Here is a 22,964-nt window from a genome sequence, read left to right on the forward strand (position 1 = left end):
TTTTAAAGTTCTTTAAAAGTTAATATAATTATTATTAAAATAAAATAATATTATTAAATTCATACTAAAATTCATTATATATTTTAAAAGAACTAAATTTTATTAAATTGTGATTATGAATTGGTAATTATTTTTTAAATTAATAAAACTAAATATATTTGTAAAATAAAAAGATAAAAGTGTGTATGAGAAAATAATTATAAAATATAATACAATTATATATATATTTTTCTATTTTGTGTGTGGTGTAAGCAATAATTAGTATTTTTTCTATATTATAAATATTCAATATTATTAATATATAGGTATATGTACGTAAAAATTTATTAGATTTCAAAATTTATTAATATAGGTAAATAAATAAATGTTGTTTTTCAAGTCTCTTAAAAAGTTAACTATTATTATAATAATTATTAAAATAAAATGATATTATTAAATTTATACTAAAATAATTATATATTTTAAAAAAAACTAAATTTTATTATATTGTAATTATATTTCAAAAACTGGTAATTATTTTTATAACTTAATAAAATTAACTATAATTGTAAAAATAAAAAGATAAAAGTACTTATGTAAATAATTATAAAATATAATATTATATATATATATATATATATATATATATATATATATATATATATATATATATATATATATATGTGAGAATTCAGAAAAAGGTGAGAAGAGAAGAAAGATGAGAGTTTTTATATTAAACTAGATAATTGTCAAAATTAAAAATATTTCGAATAACGTAAAACAGAGATAAACAGAAATATTTTTTAGAGATTAAGTTTTTAATCTATATAAAATAATATATAAACAAATTTATATTATTAAATTAAACTATATTTAATATGAGAATCAAATTTTAGACATTTTATATTTTTAAATTAATAATAAATAGTAATGATAAATAATTATAGTTATTAATTTAATTTTAATAATATGATAAAATAGTACCAATAATATTTCATTAATTTTTTTAAATTTTTTATTATAATTATTTACTAATTCTAATTATATAGATTTATAATTTAATTTTTTTAAATCATGTGCTGTTATTGAATATTAATTTATTTGTTTGTAATTATTAAAAAAAATCAAATTGAACTAATTCTTTTAACTAAACTACATTTATTTATTAGAAAAAGGTGCATTGTAGTTAACTGAATTGTTTTGTAGTTAACTGAACTAAAGAATAGTTTAGTTCAGTTTTTTTGAACTATTTTCTAGTGCAGTTCAGTTTTTTTAAACTATTTTATAGTTAATTGAAATAGATTTATAGTACAATACAAATAGTGCAGTTTGCCCACCCCTAGTCATAGGAGTTATTTAATGTAAGAGTCAGAAGGTCAGATCTTTACCCTTAGATCTTAAGTGAATAGTATGGTCTAGAAAGTAAAAGCCATGCATCGTTTTTTAAATGACATGTGATCTTTAAGATTGACAAACATGAAACAACATGTATTGATTTTTTTGTTTGTTTTGTGCCCATTAAGTAATCTGAATTCAACATAGTAATAACTTATGCTTCCTTTTTTGAATTATTTTTCTGTTAATTTGGCGTGATTGTATATGATAAACTTCTCCATGCACATTTATATTTTTTTATTAAAATGGTCTTTTGATATATCTTTTCTTTTTTATTTTTCACTATCCTCATTTTGTTGTGCCTAAATTAAGCCTGAAGTTGTAGACAAAGACATAGTCATTTAGTCCTATTGATTTAAAAAATTAAACAAATTTGTTCTTTTCCAAATTCAAAGTGTATAAATTTTTACAAAATTTTTAATACAAATTTGTATTTTTTATTAAAAAAAATAAAAAAATTACGAGATTAATATATGACAAATGATACATAAGACTAACTATATTAACTAAATTTCATTAAAGTTTTCAAAACAAAAAATAAAATTTAGAGAAATAAAAATAAAGACAACCATTTAAAATTTTTATACACAATTAAATAATAAATGAAATCATTTAACTTAAATAATGAGTGATCAAATATAAAATTTAACATTTTAATAATAAATATTTTTTTTACACAAAATAGTCTGTCACATTTAGAAAATAATTGAATGATTAAATTTATGTTTAAATATAAAATCTGTTTTAGTTTGTAAAATATTTAAAATTAAAATGAATATAAGGTATAAGAAAAAAAAATTCATTGGACGGTCAACCAATAGGCTAGCGAATCTAAAAGGCAACCGATAGGATAGTGGTGTCTTTTCACCGTGAAAAGTTAATAGAATCTAAAAGGCAACCAAGAGGGTAGTGGTGTCTTTTCACCGTGAAAGGTTAATAGAGGTGGCGCCAAGATAATGTCACGTGGCAGTGCATTAAATAAGCTCCCACTCACATCACTTGCCACCTCACGGTAACTCTTTTCCTTTTTCTCTTCGAGTTTTCTTTTCTCTCTCTTCAGTTCTCAATTCGCATTCATTATGCACTCATCAGAGCATCGTTCTTCTCAGCGTGCGGTTCTGTTGCAGCAATGGAGTTTGAGCGCCCAACCGCTGCACCGCTCAACTCCGCCATGACTACGACGAGGCCTCCATGGAGCGCAACAAGAGCTTAGTCAACGCCTTGCAAGTTTGCTCTCTCTTATCTCTTATTTTTTCTTCTTTGCCGTTCTTGCTTTAATTTGAGGTCTGTGTTTTGTTTGATTGACTTCACCAATGGCATTTCGGCTGCATTTTCTCTTTTTCCTTTTCGCAATTTCATTCGTCGCGTATCTTCTCAGCGTGCGTTTTCGGTTCCGTTGCAGCAATGGAGTACGAGCGCCCAACCGCCGCACCGCTCAACTCCGCCATGACCTACGACGAGGCCTCCATGGTTTCGTCAACGCCTTGCAGGTTTTTTCTCGCTTATCTCTTATCTTTTCTCTTTTCTTTACCGTTCTTGTTTTAATTTCAGATGTCTGTTTGGTTGACTTTGCCGTTCTTTGCAGTTTGGGAGTTGTTTTCTTTTAGGTAAATGTTTTCTTTTGCTATTATTAGTATGATGTTTTCCAATGGGTTGGGTTGGGTTGGGGTTGGCTTTCTTTCTGCTTTTATCTGTCATGCAGTGGTTGTCGTATCACTGGTTCACCTTGTTGTTGCTGGTTTATTACACAAGTCACTTTTGTTTATAGTGAGTACACAAATCACTTATGGTTGTCACCTGTGTGCAAACAACTTCTAATTATAATGTTTGGACCTTCCCTTATAGATAAGACTTCGTAGAAAAAAATAATAAGAACCTCTCAAGTGGTGAACAAGTTTAACTGTTTAAGTTTAATTCATGCTATAGAAAGTTACAAAAATTACAATAGTTTTGGACACTCACAAACAATACTTAACACACCACTATAACACTGGAAAATTGAAAGAATTAGAGATTAGGATGTCTACATAGGCTACGGAGGTTAGACCATCTAGGGTGCCAACATTGGGATCTTGTAAGTTGATGGTTATTGGATTTGCCTGATTTTAACAATCATAATGAGCTTTTAGACCATCACATCTAAGGTGCTAAGTTTTTGAAGGGTTATGAATCATGCAAAGAGTTAAAGTTTGAGAATTCTCGAACTTTGAAGTTAATTGGTTATGGTGTTGAGAATTTTAAAGTTTATGTACTTTTTAAGTCTAACTAAGTACTGTTTCTTTGTACTCATGTCATGTCCATGATTTTATACAACTAGTGCTAAATTTTATACAATCTGTCACGATACTTAATTTTACTTACTATATTATTTCCCACCAAAATGTCTAATTCATGTTTCTCACTATTTTTTTTTTCAAAGTGGTGTAAATAGTTATGGTGTTTTCTATGCGTTCTACTGGCTTGTAAACACAAGGCAAATAAATAAATTTAAAATAATTCAGAGAGTTTTTAAGGGTGATAATTGAGAAAAATAAATTAATTTCAGATCTTTCTAAGCTAATTGTATTTTTTTTATTAAGTTGTGTTTAGGGTCTAATTTTTTGTTTTTATGACATTTTTGATTTACAGAGTAAAATTCTTGATTTTGTAAATGTGTTAATACAATGATTTTAGCTATTATTTTAGGGTAATTCTAATTTTGATTAATTCTAACTCAGTAAAAACTATAATTCTCATTTTCATTCCTTGATATAGTGGAGATTAATAATTGTTCTGTGAATTCTACTCCATTAAAAAAGAAACTAGGATTTTATTGTGTTGAGAGTTAATTCACTGTCATTTCAATTTAATGATTTTAACTAATAAGTTCTTTTATTTATAATTTTTACTAACGAGCTTTTGATTATGACCGAGTTTCTAGCTTTGTTTTTGTTTTTGCATGCGGTACATACTACATAGTATTACAACTATGTGGTATTTTTTTACTTGAATAATAGTAAATAAATAAATAAGTATAAAATACTATCAACTAATACATGACTAAATTGAATGAATTTTTAAGAAAATAAAAACTTAATTGAAAAATAAATAACTTTCTATAGTTTAAATGTTTATTTTTTCCTTTCAGTTTTAAAAAAATATAAAGAAAAGCAGAATAAGATTTTCTTTATAAAAGGTTGAAAGTGTATAAAAGGAAATCAGTGAATTGAATGGGTGAGTGCAGAGAGAGTGGGCGGGAAAATCACATTTCTCTTTATCTTTCATTTTTTTTCCTGGAAAAATGATTCAGGATCATATAATTTGGTTTCGGATGTTTTCCAAATTATTAACTTTTTCAATTGTGGTGTGGTGGAAACATCTGAGACCGGATAAAGCAGGACAAGATTTCATTTTTGCTGTCTTTTGTATTATTTTTCTTCTCCTTTGTTTCTGTTTTTTTTCAAGAACTTTTTGTTTGTTTGAATGTGGATCATTGAACATTATTGGCTTAAAGGTTTTTCTATTTCAGTTATACCCAGTTCTCTTGTCTCTGTAATTGTTTTATTTGCATTTTGTGAAATGTTATGTGTTATTTGTGCTCTCTGTTTTCTTGTTTGCTTTATCTTGTTATTTTTTTCCTTCTTATATTTGCTTTTTCTAAACAACCGATATTCTTTTTGGACTCCTTTTGTTTTTGGAGTCTTTCTTTATATTTTTTTATTAGGTCTTATGTTCTTGCTATCTTTTAGTCGTTGTTTAGTTTTTTACTTGGTTTAGGACTTGGTGATGAAATATTGAATATATATGAGTGTGTCAAGCTTCTAGAGAGAAACTGGAGCGTAGTGAGCTTTCCGAGGCTAACTTAGCCTAGGTCCATTGGCAAATTGAAAGAGTTTAGCCTAACTAGCTTGCTAATTGTTTCTTATGCAGATTGCTTAAACTGGAGTGCAATCAAGATAACAAAAGAGAAAATTGCTACTGCATTTACTTCAATTTTTAAAATTGTTTACTGCCACGGCATTCACTTCCAATTTTTAAATTTGTTTGCTGATTTATGTCAGTTTGTCCAGTTTGATTGTTGTATATTCTTGATTGCCATTTAGTTCCATCCCAATTAGACTATCATATCTCATTCAGTTTTACAAAGTAACTAAAGCCTTGCATTTCCAATTTTGATTGCATGATTGAATGAATTAGATGACTATGGTTTACGTTGTATCACATTAAATAGACCAGTTTAGACCATCAATTTTGACTAGCTTGGATTGATGTTTAACCAATTCAGTTCTTGTTTTGAATCATATAAATTTGAAGCTGGTTAACTGTTCATTTTCATGTGTATTTGTTGGATTGTGGTGTGACTTAGATGTGCAGAACTGATTTGTTTGAATCACTAAGTTAAGCCGCAGTTTAGTGATTGCAAGGTGAATTTTGAGCTGAATCCATGAGAAAAGCAGCAGCAGCAGCAACCCGTTAGGGAGTTTGAAATTGAAGGGAGTCCTCTATCTTACATTGCTTGTGTTTTGGTTGAACTGATTATCTTTATGGTTTGTAATGGATTGCAATGAGGGAGATATTGATGATGGTATGAATTATTGTCCGCAATTAGGGGTCTAGTCTTTTTTGTTTGTCTTTAATTGTTTGCGTGTGATAGTCATGTATGTTGTTTTTAAAGGTAATTTTACTTTTAGGGGTATTAAGGGAGTAGCATAAGATAATTCTGGCAAGGCAAAATTTGGTACTTAAGTAGCCTTTTTGGCTCACCTCTTACCTGGGATTTGTCGAAACCCATAAACCCTTTAGATTAGAAAAACTTTTAAGAACAAAGATGTCAAGTTATAGGTCTTCTAGGAGTAGTAATCTCAGTTTTGACCATCAAAATACTTTCAAAAATATGATTGAAACACTTGAAAAATCTAGGAAAAATTGTACCTTTTGAGAAAATGATAGGATTGAGTTTGATATATATAATCAAGTTAATAGGGAACTTCCATTCTTTGGTAGAGATATAAGTGCATTAACCTATTTAGCTTGGGAAAAGAAAATTAATGAAATACATTCACACTTTGCTATTTTTGGCCTGAATTAATCATATTATATCTTTCTGGTGCTGAACAATGTGTTTCAAAATTGAAGTATTCTCCTACTTGAGTTCATTTAACTGAATTTAATTATTTTTAAAACTGTATGAAGTTTTTTAATTTTTCTTTATCTGAACATAATGTATTCATGTTCCAATAGATCTTTTATTTCAGTTTAAGGAATAAAGGCACATTATTCAAAAAAATTCGTGAAGCTTGGTAGCAAAAAAGCACCTTGTGTACTTATTGCATAATCATCACAATTCATTAGGATTTTGGATGTTATTATTAGTATTTTGTTGTTTTCTTATAACTTGTTATTTTCACCCTATCTTTTACCTTCTTCTAATCATATTTCTATCATTAATTTGACTTTACGAAGGCATAAAAGCTTTGAATTTTACTTCATAATTTCAGGTGGTACACTTTTTCTATTTCATAGAAAGGTTTTGAGGTACTTTAGAAAGTATGGATATAATTGGAGAAAGAAAAAGGATGGAAAGACTGTGAAAGAAGCTCATGAGGTTTCGTTTTCTATTTCATAGCTAGTTTCTTTTACTGTTTTAAGAGATTTCAGTTTTATTTTGCTTTTATAAAATATCTTTGCTGTTTTAAGAGTAGTAGTTTTAGTTTCTATCCTGTGTTAGTATTCTGTTTCAGATTTGATAGTGAGATTCTTAGTTATTTGTTGTTTTTAGATAGTGAGTTTCTATCCACTTCTCTTAACTTTCTTTTATAGTTTCAAACTGGTTTAGGTCGATACATTGAGGTTCTTAGTTGAGTTTTCCAGGTTTTGCATGAATACTTGTCTACTATTTTTAGTTCTTGATTGTGAATGATTTATTGAGTTTCTAATTTGAGTTCATAGTTTCTAGCTAGATTTTACAATTTCTTTCAATAGAATTGAATAGTTTTTACATGAAATGTGAGTTTCGAACTAGTTTTGACAGATTTTATCTTTGTGAGATTTGAGCCTTGCCTTACTTTCTTTCACTGTGTGATGCATTCTTGTTTATTTACATTTCAGAACTTGTATTGTTTATGTTATGCATTCGTGAATGATTTATGCATTCATTTTTCATAACACCTCTCTTGGATTTTAGCCTCGATTTTTATCTCTTTTTACCTCACCTATACCTTGGCCACATTACAAGCCTTGATTGAACCAAGAATTGTTTGAGTACCATTTGGAGGCATTGTATGAGTACCATTTGGAGGCATAGGGCATAGTAGGGCATAGTAGGGCATAGTAGGGCATAGTAGGGCATAGTAGGGCATAGTAGGGCATAGTAGGGCATAGTAGGGCATAGTCGGGCATAGTCGGGCATAGTAGGGCATAGTAGGGCATAGTAGGGCATAGTAGGGCATAGTAGGGCATAGTAGGGCTTAAAGGCTTAGGTCAAAGTATGATTAGGGATTAGGGCTTAGTATACTAAGACAAAAGACTTAGGCCTTAAAGGTTAGAACTTAGTGCTGCCACTTAAGTTCAAATTGAATTGCTTCAACTAAATGGTTTTGTTGTTGTGGTTGTTTTCTTTTTAACATTGCTTACTTGTTGTATTTTGTAGATTTCTTTGAAATGGAAATTTAAGTTTCCGAAAGAGGATGAAGCGCACAAATAAAATCAAAACATTATGGTAGATATATCTTTTCATTCAAGTATTCCACTATGTGAGTCATTCCTGTTTATTTACATTTCAGAACTTGTATTGTTTATGTTATGCATTCGTGAATGATTTATGCATTCATTTTTCATATCAGCTCTCTTTGATTTTAGCCTTGATTTTTATCTCTTTTTACCTCATCTATACCTTGGCCACATTACAAGCCTTGATTGAAGTCCTATTGATCTCGAGTATATTTCTAATTCAATTGGTGTGATTAGAAGTTTTCCAAGTTTATGATAGCGTAAATTTGCATAATGTGTTCAGAGTTAAACACCTGGATGTTGAAGTCTGAGGTAATTCTTATATTGACATACTATAGAGAGAGACCGAAACACCTCATATCCTGGGACCGGTGGGTTATGCAATTTTCCACCTTCATGTTAGGGCCATTCAGGATTTGTATGATGTATGCAATTTGATGTCCTCTCTATGAATGAGATTTGTCACAATTGTTGTTGTCTGCATACTTTGATTTTTAAATACTGTCTTCTTACTTGCATGCATTTGGGATAATTAAGGTTGATTTTTCTTTTCCTTTCTTTTTTTATCTATGGGAAAATTATGAGGCTTGTAGTTTACGGGCAAAGGCTATGGATGAAGGGCGATTGTTTGAGAAGTTGAAAAGCCCCCAAAAATACAAATTTAGTATGTTCCAATCATATTTTTCTATATTCTACTGCAAATAACTTGCCTTTGAATATTTTTAACCTTTGATTTCACGCAGAAATCGTCATGAAAAATGAAGATGGAATATATCCAGGTAATTTTACTTAGTTTATTTCTGTCATAAATCTTACCGTAGATCTGGAACTTGTTTGATTTAATTTGGTTTAATTGAAACTGATCAGAATGACTCTATTTCATTGATTGGTTATGTTGATGTAAAAGTCACACTTGCCAATGAATTCACGGTTAAAATTGGCGAGTGAAATGCTGAACTCATTTTTTTGTGTCTGTGATTATATTACTATTCTTATATCCTATATTTTGTTGACATAATATTTCAGTTCCTGCATGTCATCCTAGTCTAAGGGTCGTTTTCTGGTGTGCTATTCCAATTTTCAATGAGTGGCTCTCTTTTCTGTGTTTTTGCCATCTTAATTTTGCTGCTCGCTTGGAAGTAGTTACCCTACACGTGGGAGTTTTCTGCAGTATTCATGTGTTGACATTTGCTTGTATTTGGGGTTTGAGTATTTATTATTATTTTGATGTCTATTTCTGTTTCATTGAGCTTGACATTTGCTTCAATTCTCTCTGTGAAGATGCTAGAGCAAAAAGTTACATACTTGAAGAGCTCTCAAAGATTGCAAAGGAAAAGGTGTTTTTTTATGCTTTTCTTATCATCATCATCTAAACTGTTGTATTTGGAGACTTACTGGTGAAACTTTAAAGGAAGGTTCAGTTGTTTTAGATTATGTCTTTCTTCAACTATCTTCATTCTTTTTCATGGTTGCACGGGTAGAATGACACAATACATTTGAAGCATCCTTGATAGAAGAAAGAAATGCTCATACCCTAGCCATAGTCTCTACCGAAATTGGTGAGCTTTTGTTTATCAAATTTCAAAATTCTACAATTTAGTGAGGTGTGTGGTAGATAATATGTACAACTGTTTTGTGCATACACATGGATTATGGCTTTAGATTCACGAGCTGGTGCGGCAAGAAATTGTGATCCAGCCGGATGGGGTCTTGCTCTGGTCTGTACTCACAGTACAACTATTTCTTCAGTCAATGAGAGATAATTGGTAGGTTGTTCTTCGGTCAATGATGAATCACAATAGCATTCTATATATAATAGGGCACCACTCTATTTTTATGAGTATTAGTTCTGCACTTTGATTATAGTGTTCGCAGACAGCAGATGTTGGATTTTGGAGTGTTCTCTAGGTTACTTGGAGTTTTTCTCAAGGTTACTTGATAGCATTTTGAATTTGAATCCATGGTTAAAAAAATCATCTCATGCATGTGTATTTTGAATCCATTTAAATAATGTATATTTATCTTGTCTATTGACTTATATTCTCTTGTGATTAATGGGTGCTTGATATGCAAGTCGAATATCTCTATCAATATTTTGTCTTAAAACTTATAAGCAATGCATGGCAGTGAAACAGTCCAGGAGAAGCTGATAGGAAAAAGTTTTGCAAGTATTTCTTGTTCAAATAATCAAGAAACGACATCAATTAAAGTTAATCACAATTGTCACCACCTCCATCCTCAACTATGTAATCATTTACTCTCTTTTCCTTTTCACATTACTTTTCTCTAAAATTGTTGTCTCATGTTTTTATGATGGGCACCTACTGACATGGTTGATGGATATTTTATTGATTTAAATTTGCTGACATCTTTTGCATGTAAATCACACTATAATTTATCTATTACTATATTTTTGGAGGGACACCTCTCTTTTGGATTTGTGTTGGTGTTGAGCCCTGAACTGTTTTATATGGTGAGAACTAAGAACTACATGCACAACTGTACATTACATGTTTTGATGACTGATTTACTTTTGCGGTATGTTTAATAAATTGTGTTCTGACTCAAGATTAAAGGTGAGTGCCACTTTATTGCTATGCATTGATATAAGCTGGTTCATTCTTTGAGTTCGGGTATAAATGAGTAATATGCAAGAAATTTAACCGGTCATTGGTGTAAAGGCTATAATTTGGAGCATACTTTGAGTTCTATTATAAATAGGGGTTTGTATGTTAAAAAAGAAACTAGGATTTTATTGTGTTGAGAGTTAGTTCACTGTCATTTCAATTTAACGATTTTAACTAATAAGTTCTTTTATTTATAATTTTTACTAACGAGCTTTTGATTTTGACCGAGTTTTAAAGTCGTGTGCATAGTTACTTTGTTATTAGATATCACTTTTGTATTTAGTTGCAGAATAAATGTATAAGTGTGATTTCCTACATGACCAATCTCTATGCATGTAGCTTTCTTAATTAAATTCCTTTGTATGTGTCATTGAGCTGCTTTCTTAATTAAATTCCTTGGTATGTTTCATTGAGCTGCCGAGACTTTACATTTATTTTGATTTCTACTGATGAATACTTGACATAGGTGGTGATGCATTGGAATCTCTGGTGCTACATTCTTTTGGGATATGTTCATATGTATTATATTTAATACCACGTGTTTGCTACGCTCAACTCATTATTTAAAATCTGATATTAACAAGAATTGTAGGATCTTTTTCGTCTTTGATCTATTCAGTAGCATTAGTCTAAGCATAAGCTAGTTTTGTATTTTTAGTTTCAAGTTTGAAATACCTGTAGGCATAACATAGTTAGATGAATTTGAAATTGCTTAGTTATTGTTTAGTTGATTATAATAGTATTAGGTTTGTTCAGATTTTATAAGTTCATTCTAATTTATAGTTACTAGATTAGTTTTAAATTTCAGCTTTGCTAGTGAATTTTTGTATTGTATTTGTTTGTATTGTTTTTAAGTTTTCTACATTAATTTTTACTTATTAGAACTTGTTGAGATAGCTTCTGTTACATTTTCCTTGGTTTAGTAAGTCATAATTCTGCATAGCTTTTAAACAGGCATAGTTTTAGTGGATAGATTTTAGTGAATAGGTCAAAATTCGAATCTAGCATCAATTATAGTACTTAACTTTGTTTCTAGCTTTTATTAGTGGTTTGAAACCTGTAGGAATCAGGTTAGATGGTTTTTCAATTGTGTTTGTAGGAGTACTTAGTGTTATGTGTTGTTTTTGTTGATTTAATCCAGTTTCTTAGATTTATATAGTCAGATTTTATATTTTCACCCTTATGAAGCAAATATGAGTTCAGTTAAGTGGTTTTAAAGTTGTGTGCATAGTTACTTTGTTATTAGGTAGTGTTAAAATTATATTTTAGAACTAGTGCAATTTTATTAGCCTAATTTTATTAGTTAGTGCTGTAATTTTTAGTAGTATAGGTATATTTTGATTTGCTAATGATTCTTAGTAACTAGTTCAGTCTATTGTAACCTTTTAACATTCAAAACTTGTTTCGACACTTACTTTGAGGTTTTATTATAGGGTAGTTACAATTCTTGCATTTTAACTTAGACTGTCAAGTATGTTAGGCTTTAGGTAGACAAATTTTTGGTTTGTGATAGAAACAGATATTGTAGTAGTTCTTAGACTGTTTGAACCATTTTGAATATGTTTAGATAGCTTTTATGTTGTATATATGATAGATTAGTGCAATTTATAGTGTCTATATGTAGTACAACTTAAGATGAACCTCTTAAGTATATTGTATTTTTGTTGGCATATCTCTTATTGATCCAGTTTGAGGATTTTATCCCTGATTATAATGTTAGTGTTGCTGAATTGCTAAGTTTTTGGTTAAAATTAGTACAATTCAGTTCAAAACTGTATAGTTAGTAGTGCAATTCAGTTTATATTGTAGTTTAGTATAATTCTGAGGCTACCTTGGCCTAAGTCTATTGGCAAATTGAGAGAGTTTAGCCTAACTAACTTGCTAATTGTTTCTTGTGCAGATTGCTTAAACTGGATTGCAATCAAGATAACAAAAGAGAAAATTGCTATTGCATTTACTTCAGCTTTTAAAATTGTTTACTATTACGACATTCACTTTCAATTTTTTAAATTTGTTTGCTGATTTATGTGCAGATGTCAGTTTGTTCAGTTTGATTTTGGTATATTCTTGATTGCCATTTAGTTCCATCGCAATTAGAGTATAATTGGTATCAAGTATTTCTGAGTAGAGAGCAGCAACAACATCTCACCTTAGTGTGGAGCTTGGAGCAGGCTAGAAACAACCATCCAAATAGGGAAGTTGTCTAACTTACCTTTGTTTTGAATTGTTGCTTCTGTTTTAGCTCTTATGTGATAGTATGGAATGGATACTCTTCTGATTGAAGTTTATATATGTGTGCAGCTTTGGACTGATGAGAATAGGAAGGTTAGTGCACAAGTTTGCAATTGAGTGCAGCTAGGATCCATTTTCCACGTCAATTGAGCAAGACCGAGAAAGGGAGAATTCTTTATCTTGTGCATTGTATCTTGTCTGTTTAGCCAAGAGAATATTAAGCTGTGTGATATATGTGTGTAGGATTGGAAAATCAAACCAAAAGAATTGAATTAATGAAGCACAAAGTTGTCCAGAAACAACAAAAGTGGAGCACGTGATTTTTGTTTTACTTTATTTTGTCCACAATGTTTACCTTTATTTTGTTTCAACATATTAATTATAACTCCTTTGACAGCCTTCTTGGGTAATTGATCAAGAATTTGGCATGGGTTATTGCGAGAAGAAATCTACACCAATTGTGACTAAATATTCAGTTGAACAATACAGTTAATATATTAATCTTTTTTTCCTTAGGTAATTCTTAGTTGATTCAAAAACTTGGTTTCATGAGTTGAAGTGCTTAGCATATGACAGATTCCCCTTTTGTACATAAGTTTGCATATTGGATCCTTGTTTACATGTTTTGATCTTTTGTTTTTTTGCATATGATATGATAATATTTTTATTTTCTAGCATTTTGTTCTTTTGAGCTTAATTCATATATACTGGTTTGCAGGGTGCCAATCCAGCGGAATGAATTATGAGCATGGAGGTAAATTTTATTTTCATTTCCCTTGCCTTCTGTTTTTTGTGTTTTTTTCATCTTAATTTTGCTGCTCGTTTGGAAGTAGTTACCCTACATGTGATAGTTTTTTGCAGTATTCATGTGTTGAACTCTTTTGGCTTTTGTTGGCCCTAGATATGAAATTGATCATCATTTAGTAACAACATTTTTTAATTTCGCTTATTTTGTGCCTTGCTTTGTTCTTTGGTGTCCCTACAAAAGAGCTTTAATCGCATGTCAAAGGACCTCATCTGTCGAGAAATCCAATTAGAAGCCGCGAGGGAGGATGGAAAATGTGTTAACTGTTAGTCTCTAAGGTATGTTTTTTGTGCAATTGTTCTATTGCAAAGGTTTGATGATTTTGTTGATGTTACTTATGTTATTACAAACATTGAGTCAAAGCAAATGCGGATTCGAACCTGTGCTCCGGATGTCTAGCAGTTTGGATTTACTCAAGTAGAAACTCGTGTTTTACAACTTCCAAGGTAGATTATTGTATATCTATGCTACTACTTTGTAATTTTTATCATGCACTCTCATCATTTTTGTCATTTAATTTTTTTGTTTGAGATAAGCTATATACAGAGTTGTTGTTTTATCAATTGTTTGTCCTACTAATGTTTTGTTCAATGTAAAGTTGTGTTCAGTTGGAGATCAAATTTTTATTGTTTTGTGAGGCTAACTTGGCCTAAGTCTATTGTGCAAATAACCAATTAACCATGATAATTTTACTATGTCTTTCTATTTGTTTTGTTACAAGTGATTTATACATCTTGTGGGAGTCTTCGCAATGCAGCTCAACTAGGAGCGGAGAAAGTAGTTGACTTCATAAATGGTATTCTTTGAAATTTGTAATTCCATATATTTCACGTTCTCTTTAGAAAAAGTTTCGTTATCTACTATGAGTTATTTTGTTTATCTTTTTCACTATGAAATTATTCAAGTTCATTATTGCTCTAAATCTAATTGAATTTTATTGGCTTTAAGGAAGAATAAGATACTTGCTGAAATGGGATTACCCAGTGTTTGGGTCCACCATTAACTATCAACGATCAAAATGTAACAAATATTTGGTTGAAATGAAAGTTAAGGTACAATATTACATTTGATTTGTTATGTCTTCAAATATAATTAGTTGTAGTAATTGTTTGCAATTGAAAATTGTTTGTCTTATCATGACTTTTCTTTATTGTGTAGCTTGGAGGCTTGAATTATATACTACTCGACGAAGTCGTAGTTGTTTCCAACGCGAACACCCTCATTATTGGCACTGTTGTCTCCCTTGGCTCCCAAGAGCTACTCCTTCAATTGTAGCAGTGACAGATAAGAAATCTTATGTTCTCCTTATGACACTATTTATTTTGAACCAAGAATTGTATAGGGCATAGGGCATAGGGCATAGGGCATAGGGCACAGGGCACAGGGCACAGGGCACAGGGCACAGGGCACAGGGCACAGGGCACAGGGCACAGGGCACAGGGCACAGGGCACAGGGCACAGGGCACAGGGCACAGGGCACAGGGCACAGGGCACAGGGCACAGGGCACAGGGCACAGGGCACAGGGCACAGGGCACAGGGCACAGGGCACAGGGCACAGGGCACAGGGCACAGGGCACAGGGCACAGGGCACAGGGCACAGGGCACAGGGCACAGGGCACAGGGCACAGGGCACAGGGCACAGGGCACAGGGCACAGGGCACAGGGCACAGGGCACAGGGCACAGGGCACAGGGCACAGGGCACAGGGCACAGGGCACAGGGCATAGGGCTTAGTATACGAAGACATTAGACTTAGGCCTTAAAGGTTAGAACTTAGTGCTTTGCCACTTAAGTTTAAGTTTGTGCTCAAAGTTTGAATTGGTTCAACTAAATGGTTTTGTTCTTGTGGTTGTTTTCTTTTTAACATTGCTTACTTGTTGTATTTTGTAGATTTCTTTGAAATGGAAATTTAAGTTTCCGAAAGAGGATGAAGCGCACAAATAAAATCAAAACATTATGGTAGAGATATCTTTTCATTCAAGTATTTCACTCTGTGATTTATTCCTGTTTATTTACATTTGAGAACTTGTATTGTTTATGTTATGCATTCGTGAATGATTTATGCATTCATTTTTCATATCACCTCTCTTTGATTTTAGCCTTGATTTTTATCTCTTTTTACCTCACCTATACCTTGGCCACATTACAAGCCTTGATTGAAGTCCTATTGATGTCGAGTGTATTTCTAATTCAATTGGTGTGATTAGAAGTTTTCCAAGTTTATGATAGCGTAAACTTGCATAATGTGTGTAGAGTTAAACACCTAGATGTTGAAGTCTGAGGTAATTCTTATATTGACATACTATGGAGAGAGACCGAAACACCTCATATCCTGGGACCGGTGGGTTACGCAATTTTCCACCTTCGTGTTAGGGCCATTCAGGATTTGTATGATGTATGCAATTTGATGTCCTGTCTATGAATGAGATTTGTCACAATTGTTGTTGTCTGCATACTTTGATTTTTAAATACTGTCTTCTTGCTTGCATGCATTTGGGATAATTAAGGTTGATTTTTCTTTTCCTTTCTTTTTTTAACTATGGGAAAATTATGAGACTTGTAGTTTATGGGCAAAGGCTATGGATGAAGGGCGATTGTTTGAGAAGTTGAAAGGCCCCCAAAAATACAAATTTAGTATGTTTCAATCATATTTTTTTATACTCTACTGCAAATAACTTGCCTTTGAATATTTTTAACCTTTGATTTCACGCAGAAATTCAAGAAGATTATATTCTCTGTTGACTATCAAAGAATTTGCGTCAGACATTCCTAAAGATGCCTAGTGCAAAGTCAGTCTGGGAGTTGTTTTGTTTTAGGTAAATGTTTTCTTTGGTTGAAATTATTATGCTAATTTTTTTGATTATGATGTTTCTTTTATTTGTGCAGTGTTTTCACTCCTTAATATCCTAGATCGTGTTTTATGGCATGTGTGAAGTCGTCATGAAAAATGAAGATGGAATATATCCAGGTAGTTTTACTTAGTTTATTTGTGTCACAAATCTTACCGTAGATCTGGAACTTGTTTGATTTAATTTGGTTTAATTGAAACTGATCAGAATGACTCTATTTCATTGATTGGTTATGTTGATGTAAAAGTCACACTTGTCCAATGAATTCACGATTAAATTTGGCCAGTTATTTTGTTGACATAATATTTCAGTTCCTGCATGTCATCCTAGTCTAAGGGTCGTTTTCTGGTGTGTTATTCCGTTTTTCATTGAGTGGCTCTGTTTTCTGTGTTTTTTCCATCTTAATTTTGCTGCTCGCTTGGAAGTAGTTACCCTACACGTGGGAGTTTTCTGCAGTATTCATGTGTTGACATTTGCTTGTATTTGGGTTTGAGTATTTATTATTATTTTGATGTCTATTTCTGTTTTATTGAGCTTGACATTTGCTTCAATTCTCTCTGTGAAGATGCTAGAGCAAGAAGTTACTTACTTGAAGAGCTCTCAAAGATTACAAAGGAAAAGTTGTTTTTTTATGCTTTTCTTATCATCATCATCTAAACTGTTGTATTTGGAGACTTATTGGTGAAACTTTAAAGGAAGGTTCAGTTGTTTTAGATTATGTCTTTCTTCAACTATCTTCATTTTTTTCATGGTTGTAGGGGTAGAATGACAGTACATTTGAAGCATCCTTGATAGAAGAAAGAAACGCTCATACCCTAGCCATAGTCCCTACCGAAATTGGTGAGCTTTTGTTTATCAAATTTCAAAATTCTACAATTTAGTGAGGTGTGTGGTAGATAATATGTACAACTGTTTTGTGCATACACATGGATTATGGCTTTAGATTCACGAGCTGGTGCGGCAAGAAATTGTGATCCAGCCGGATGGGGTCTTGCTCTGGTCTGTACTCCAAGTACAACTATTTCTTCAGTCAATGAGAGATAATTGGTAGGTTGTTCTTCGGTCAATGATGAATCACAATAGCATTCTATATATAATAGGGCAACACTCTATTTTTATGAGTATTAGTTCTGCACTTTGATTATAGTGTTCGCAGACACCAGATGTTGGATTTTGGAGTTTTCTCTAGGTTACTTGGAGTTTTTCTCAAGGTTACTTGATAGCATTTTGAATTTGAATCCATGGTTAAAAAAATCATCTCATGCATGTGTATTTTGAATCCATTTAAATAATGTATATTTATCTTGTCTATTGACTTATATTCTCTTGTGATTAATGGGTGCTTGATATGCAAGTCGAATATCTCTATCAATATTTTGTCTTAAAACTTATAAGCAATGCATGGCAGTGAAACAGTGCAGGAGAAGCTGATAGGAAAAAGTTTTGCAAGTATTTCTTCTTCAAATAATCAAGAAACGACATCAATCAAAGTTAATCACAATTGTCAGCACCTCCATCCTCAACTATGTAATCATTTACTCTCTTTTCCTTTTCTTATTACTTTTCTCTAAAATTGTTGTCTCATGTTTTTATGATGGGCACCTACTGACATGGTTGATGGATATTTTATTGATTTAAATTTGCTGGCATCTTTTGCATGTAAATCACACTATAATTTATCTATTACTATATTTTTTGAGGGACACCTCTCTTTTGGATTTGTGTTGGTGTTGAGCTCTCTGAACTGTTTTATATGGTGAGAACTAAGAACTACATGCACAATTGTACATCACATGTTTTGATGACTGATTTACTTTTGCTGTATGTTTAATAAATTGTGTTCTGACTCAAGATTAAATGTGAGTGCCACTTTATTGCTATGCATTGATATAAGCTGGTTCATTCTTAGAGTTCGGGTATAAATGAGTAATATGCAAGAAATTTTGTCGGTCATTGGTGTAAAGGCTATAATTTGGTGCATACTTTGAGTTCTACTATAAATAGGGGTTTGTATGTTAAAAAAGAAACTAGGATTTTATTGTGTTGAGAGTTAGTTCACTGTCATTTCAATTTAATGATTTTAACTAATAAGTTCTTTTATTTATAATTTTTACTAACGAGCTTTTGATTTTGACCGAGTTTTAAAGACGTGTGCATAGTTACTTTGTTATTAGATATCACATTTGTATTTAGTTGCAGAATAAATGTATAAGTGTGATTTCCTACTGGACTGATCTCTATGCAGGTAGCTTTCTTAATTAAATTCCTTGGTATGTTTCATTGAGCTGCTGAGACTGTACATTTATTCTGATTTCTACTTATGAATACTTGACATAGGTGGTGATGCATTGGAATCTCTGGTGCTACATTCTTTTGGGATATGTTCATATGTATTATATTCAATACCACGTGTTTGCTACGCTCAACTCATTATTTAAAATCTGATATTAACAAGAATTGTAGGATCTTTTTCGTCTTTGATCTATTCAGTAGCATTAGTCTAGGCATAAGCTAGTTTTTGTATTTTTAGTTTCAAGTTTGAAATACCTGTAGGCATAACATAGTTAGATGAATTTGAAATTGCTTAGTTATTGTTTAGTTGATTATAGTAGTATTAGGTTTGTTCAGATTTTATAAGTTCATTCTAATTTATAGTTACTGGATTAGTTTTAAATTTCAGTGAATTTTTGTATAGTATTTGTTTGTATTGTTTTTAAGTTTTCTACATTATCTTTTACCTATTAGAACTTGTTGAGATAGCTTCTGTTACATTTTCCTTGGTTTAGTAAGTCATAATTCTGCATAGCTTTTAAACAGGCGTAGTTTTAGTGGATAGATTTTAGTGAATAGGTCAAAATTCGAATCTAGCATCAATTATAGTACTTAACTTTGTTTCTAGCTTTTATTAGTTGTTTGAAACCTGTAGGAATAAGGTTAGTTGGTTTTTCAGTTGTGTTTGTAGGAGTACTTAGTGTTATGTGCTGTTTTTGTTGATTTAATCCAGTTTCTTAGATTTATATAGTCAGATTTTATATTTTCACCCTTATGAAGCAAATATGAGTTCAGTTAAGTGATTTTAAAGTTGTGTGCATAGTTACTTTGGTATTAGTTAGTGTTAAAATCATATTTTAGAACTAGTGTAGTTTTATTAGCCTAATTTTATTAGTTAGTGCCATCTGTTGTAACCTTTTAACATTCAAAACTTGCTAATTGTTTCTTGTGCAGATTGCTTAAACTGGAGTGCAATCAAGATAACAAAAGAAAAAATTCTATTGCATTTACTTTAGCTTTAAAAATTGTTTATTACTACGACATTCACTTTCAATTTTTTAAATTTGTTTGCTGATTTATGTGCAGATGTCAGTTTGTCCAGTTTGATTTTTGTATATTCTTCATTGCCATTTAGTTCCATCGCAATTAGAGTGTCAAGTATTTCTGAGTAGACAGCAACAACAACATCTCACCTCAGTGTGGAGCTTGGAGCAAGCTAGAAACAACTATCCAAATAGGGAAGTTGTCTAACTTACCTTTGTTTTGAATTGTTGCTTCTGGTTTAGCTCTTATGTGATAGTATGGAATGGATACTCTTCTGATTGAAGTTTAAATATGTGTGCAGCTTTGGACTGATGAGAATAGGAAGGTTAGTGCACAAGATTGCAAATTGAGTTCAACTAGGATCCATTTTCCACGTCAATTGAGCAAGACCGAGAAAGGGAGAATTCTTTATCTTGTGCATTGTATCTTGTCTGTTTAGCCAAGAGAATATTAAGCTGTGTGATATATGTGTGTAGGACTGGAAAATCAGACCAAAAGAATTGAATTAAGGAAGCACAGAGTTGTCCAGAAACAACAAAAGTGGAGCACGTGATTTTTGTTTTACTTTATTTTGTCCACAAAGTTTACCTTTATTTTGTTTCAACATATTAATTCTAACTCCTTTGACAGCCTTCTTGGGTAATTGATGAAGAATTTGGCATGGGTTATTGCGAGAAGAAATCTACACCAATTGTGACTAAATATTCAGTTGAACAATACAGTTAATATGTTAATCTTTTTTTCCTTAGGTAATTCTTAGTTGATTCAAAAACTTGGTTTCATGAGTTGAAGTGCTTAGCATATGACAGATTCCCCTTTTGTACATAAGTTTGCATATTGGATCCTTGTTTACATGTTTTGATCTTTTGTTTTTTTGCATATGATATGATAATATTTTTATTTTCTAGCATTTTGTTCTTTTGAGCTTAATTCATATATACTGGTTTTGCAGGGTGCCAATCCAGCGGAGTGAATTATGAGCATGGAGGTAAATTTTATTTTCATTTCCCTTGCCTTCTGTTTTCTGTGTTTTTTTCATCTTAATTTTGCTGCTCGCTTGGAAGTAGTTACCCTACATGTGAGAGTTTTTTGCAGTATTCATGTGTTGAACCCTTTTGGTTTTTGTTGGCCCTAGATATGAAATTGATCATCATTTAGTAACAACATTTTTTAATTTCGCTTATTTTGTGCCTAGCTTTGTTCTTTGGTGTCCCTACAAAAGAGCGTTAATCACATGTCAAAGGACCTCATCTGTCGAGAAATCCAATTAGAAGCCGCGAGGAAGGATGGAAAAGGTGTTAACTGTTAGTCTCTACGGTATGTTTTTTGTGCAATTGTTCTATTGCAAAGGTTTGATGATTTTGTTGATGTTACTTATGTTATTACATTGGGTCAAAGCAAATGCGGATTCGAACCTGTGCTCCGGATGTCTAGCAGTTTGGATTTACTCAAGTAGAAACTCCAGTTTTACAACTCCCAAGGTAGATTATTGTATATCTATGCTACTACTTTGTAATTTTTATCATGCACTCTCATCATTGTTGTCATTTATTTTTTTTTTTGAGATAAGCTATGTACAGAGTTGTAGTTTTATCCATTGTTTGTCCTACTAATGTTTTGTTCAATGTAAAGTTGTGTTTAGTTGGAGATCAAATTTTTATTGTTTTGTGAGGCTAACTTGGCCTAAGTCTATTATGCAATTAACCAATTAACCATGATAATTTTACTATGTCTTTCTATTTGTTTTGTTACAAGTGATTTATACATCTTGTGGGAGTCTTCGCAATAAATACTTTGCAGCTCAACTAGGAGCGGAAAAAGTAGTTGACTTCATAAATGGTATTCTTTGAAATTTGTAATTCCATATATTTCACGTTCTTTTTAGAAAAAATTTCATTATCTACTATGAGTTATTATGTTTATCTTTTCCACTATGAAATTATTCAAGTTCATTATTGCTCTAAAACTAATTGAATTTTATTGGCTTTAAGGAAGAATAAGATACTTGCTTAAATGGGATTACCCAGTGTTTGGGTTCACCATTAACTATCAACGATCAAAATATAACAAATATTTGGTTGAAGATGAAAGTTAAGGTACAATATTACATTTGATTTGTTATGTCTTCAAATATAATTAGTTGTACTAATTGTTTGTAATTGAAAATTGTTTGTCTTATCATGATTTTTCTTTATTGTGTAGCTTGGAGGCTTGAATTATATACTACTCGACGAAGTCGTAGTTGTTTCCAACGCGACCACCCTCATTATTGGCACTGTTGTCTCCCTTGCCTCCCAAGACCTACTCCTTCAATTGTAGCAGTGACAGATAAGAAATCTTATGTTCTCCTTATGATACTATTTATTTTGAACCAAGAATTGTTTAGCGTTGTATGAGTACCATCATTTGGAGGCATAGGGCGTAGGGCGTAGGGCGTAGGGCGTAGGGCGTAGGGCGTAGGGCGTAGGGCGTAGGGCGTAGGGCGTAGGGCGTAGGGCGTAGGGCGTAGGGCGTAGGGCGTAGGGCGTAGGGCGTAGGGCGTATAGGGCGTAGGGCGTAGGGCGTAGGGCGTAGGGCGTAGGGCGTAGGGCGTAGGGCGTAGGGCGTAGGGCGTAGGGCGTAGGGCGTAGGGCGTAGGGCGTAGGGCGTAGGGCGTAGGGCGTAGGGCGTAGGGCGTAGGGCGTAGGTGATAACAGTTGAAAAACTGTTATTTTCATGCTTAAAGTTGATACTAAAAGCAACCTTTAGACTTAGAAACTAACTTGAAATCATGCCTTTTGTTTATATTTTCAGAAATAAGAGAGCTGGACAGGTTTATGCTTGATTTAAGTGTTTTTGTGCAGGTTTTGAGGTGAATTTGGTGAAAGAAGTGAAGAATAAGAGAGAGGACATTAGAAAAGACAAGAAAGAGTGCAAAAAGGAGAAGTCGAAGGCACCGCTCAGCGGCAAACTACCGCTGAGCGGCACTCAAGAGGTGACGTTGGAACCGCTGAGGGGCAAAATGGCCGCTGAGGGGAAGAAAGAAGACGCGCAATCACCGCTGAGCGGTAAATA

General features: G+C 32.2%; 2 long non-coding RNA genes across 9 annotated transcripts; both read left to right on the plus strand.

Moving 5' to 3' along the window:
• The first annotated feature begins 4,457 nt into the window (after window positions 1-4,457).
• On the plus strand, window positions 4,458-15,096 carry LOC148199318 (uncharacterized). 2 transcript variants are annotated; one of them, XR_015785746.1, is made up of 11 exons: window positions 4,458-6,958; window positions 8,003-8,746; window positions 8,826-8,861; window positions 9,364-9,419; window positions 9,564-9,641; window positions 9,745-13,457; window positions 13,660-13,695; window positions 13,930-14,192; window positions 14,468-14,542; window positions 14,695-14,798; window positions 14,905-15,096. It is a non-coding gene; the product is annotated as an uncharacterized LOC148199318 (long non-coding RNA). The 2 variants fall into 2 exon arrangements; XR_015785745.1 differs by having other exon boundaries at window positions 13,930-14,542.
• Window positions 15,097-15,429: 333 nt separating this feature from the next.
• On the plus strand, window positions 15,430-22,451 carry LOC148199319 (uncharacterized). 7 transcript variants are annotated; one of them, XR_015785505.1, is made up of 14 exons: window positions 15,430-15,705; window positions 16,310-16,380; window positions 16,460-16,562; window positions 16,633-16,714; window positions 17,354-17,435; window positions 17,539-17,642; window positions 18,004-20,459; window positions 20,541-20,659; window positions 20,863-20,898; window positions 21,106-21,227; window positions 21,309-21,391; window positions 21,666-21,749; window positions 21,902-22,006; window positions 22,113-22,451. It is a non-coding gene; the product is annotated as an uncharacterized LOC148199319 (long non-coding RNA). The 7 variants fall into 7 exon arrangements; XR_015785504.1 differs by having other exon boundaries at window positions 18,004-20,450; XR_015785501.1 differs by having other exon boundaries at window positions 17,161-17,435; window positions 18,004-20,659.
• The last annotated feature ends 513 nt before the right edge of the window (window positions 22,452-22,964 follow it).

This window comes from Vigna umbellata, chromosome 4, assembly GCF_029865625.1.
Source record: "Vigna umbellata cultivar VRB3 chromosome 4, Vumbellata_1.0, whole genome shotgun sequence".
Lineage (NCBI taxonomy): Eukaryota > Viridiplantae > Streptophyta > Magnoliopsida > Fabales > Fabaceae > Vigna > Vigna umbellata.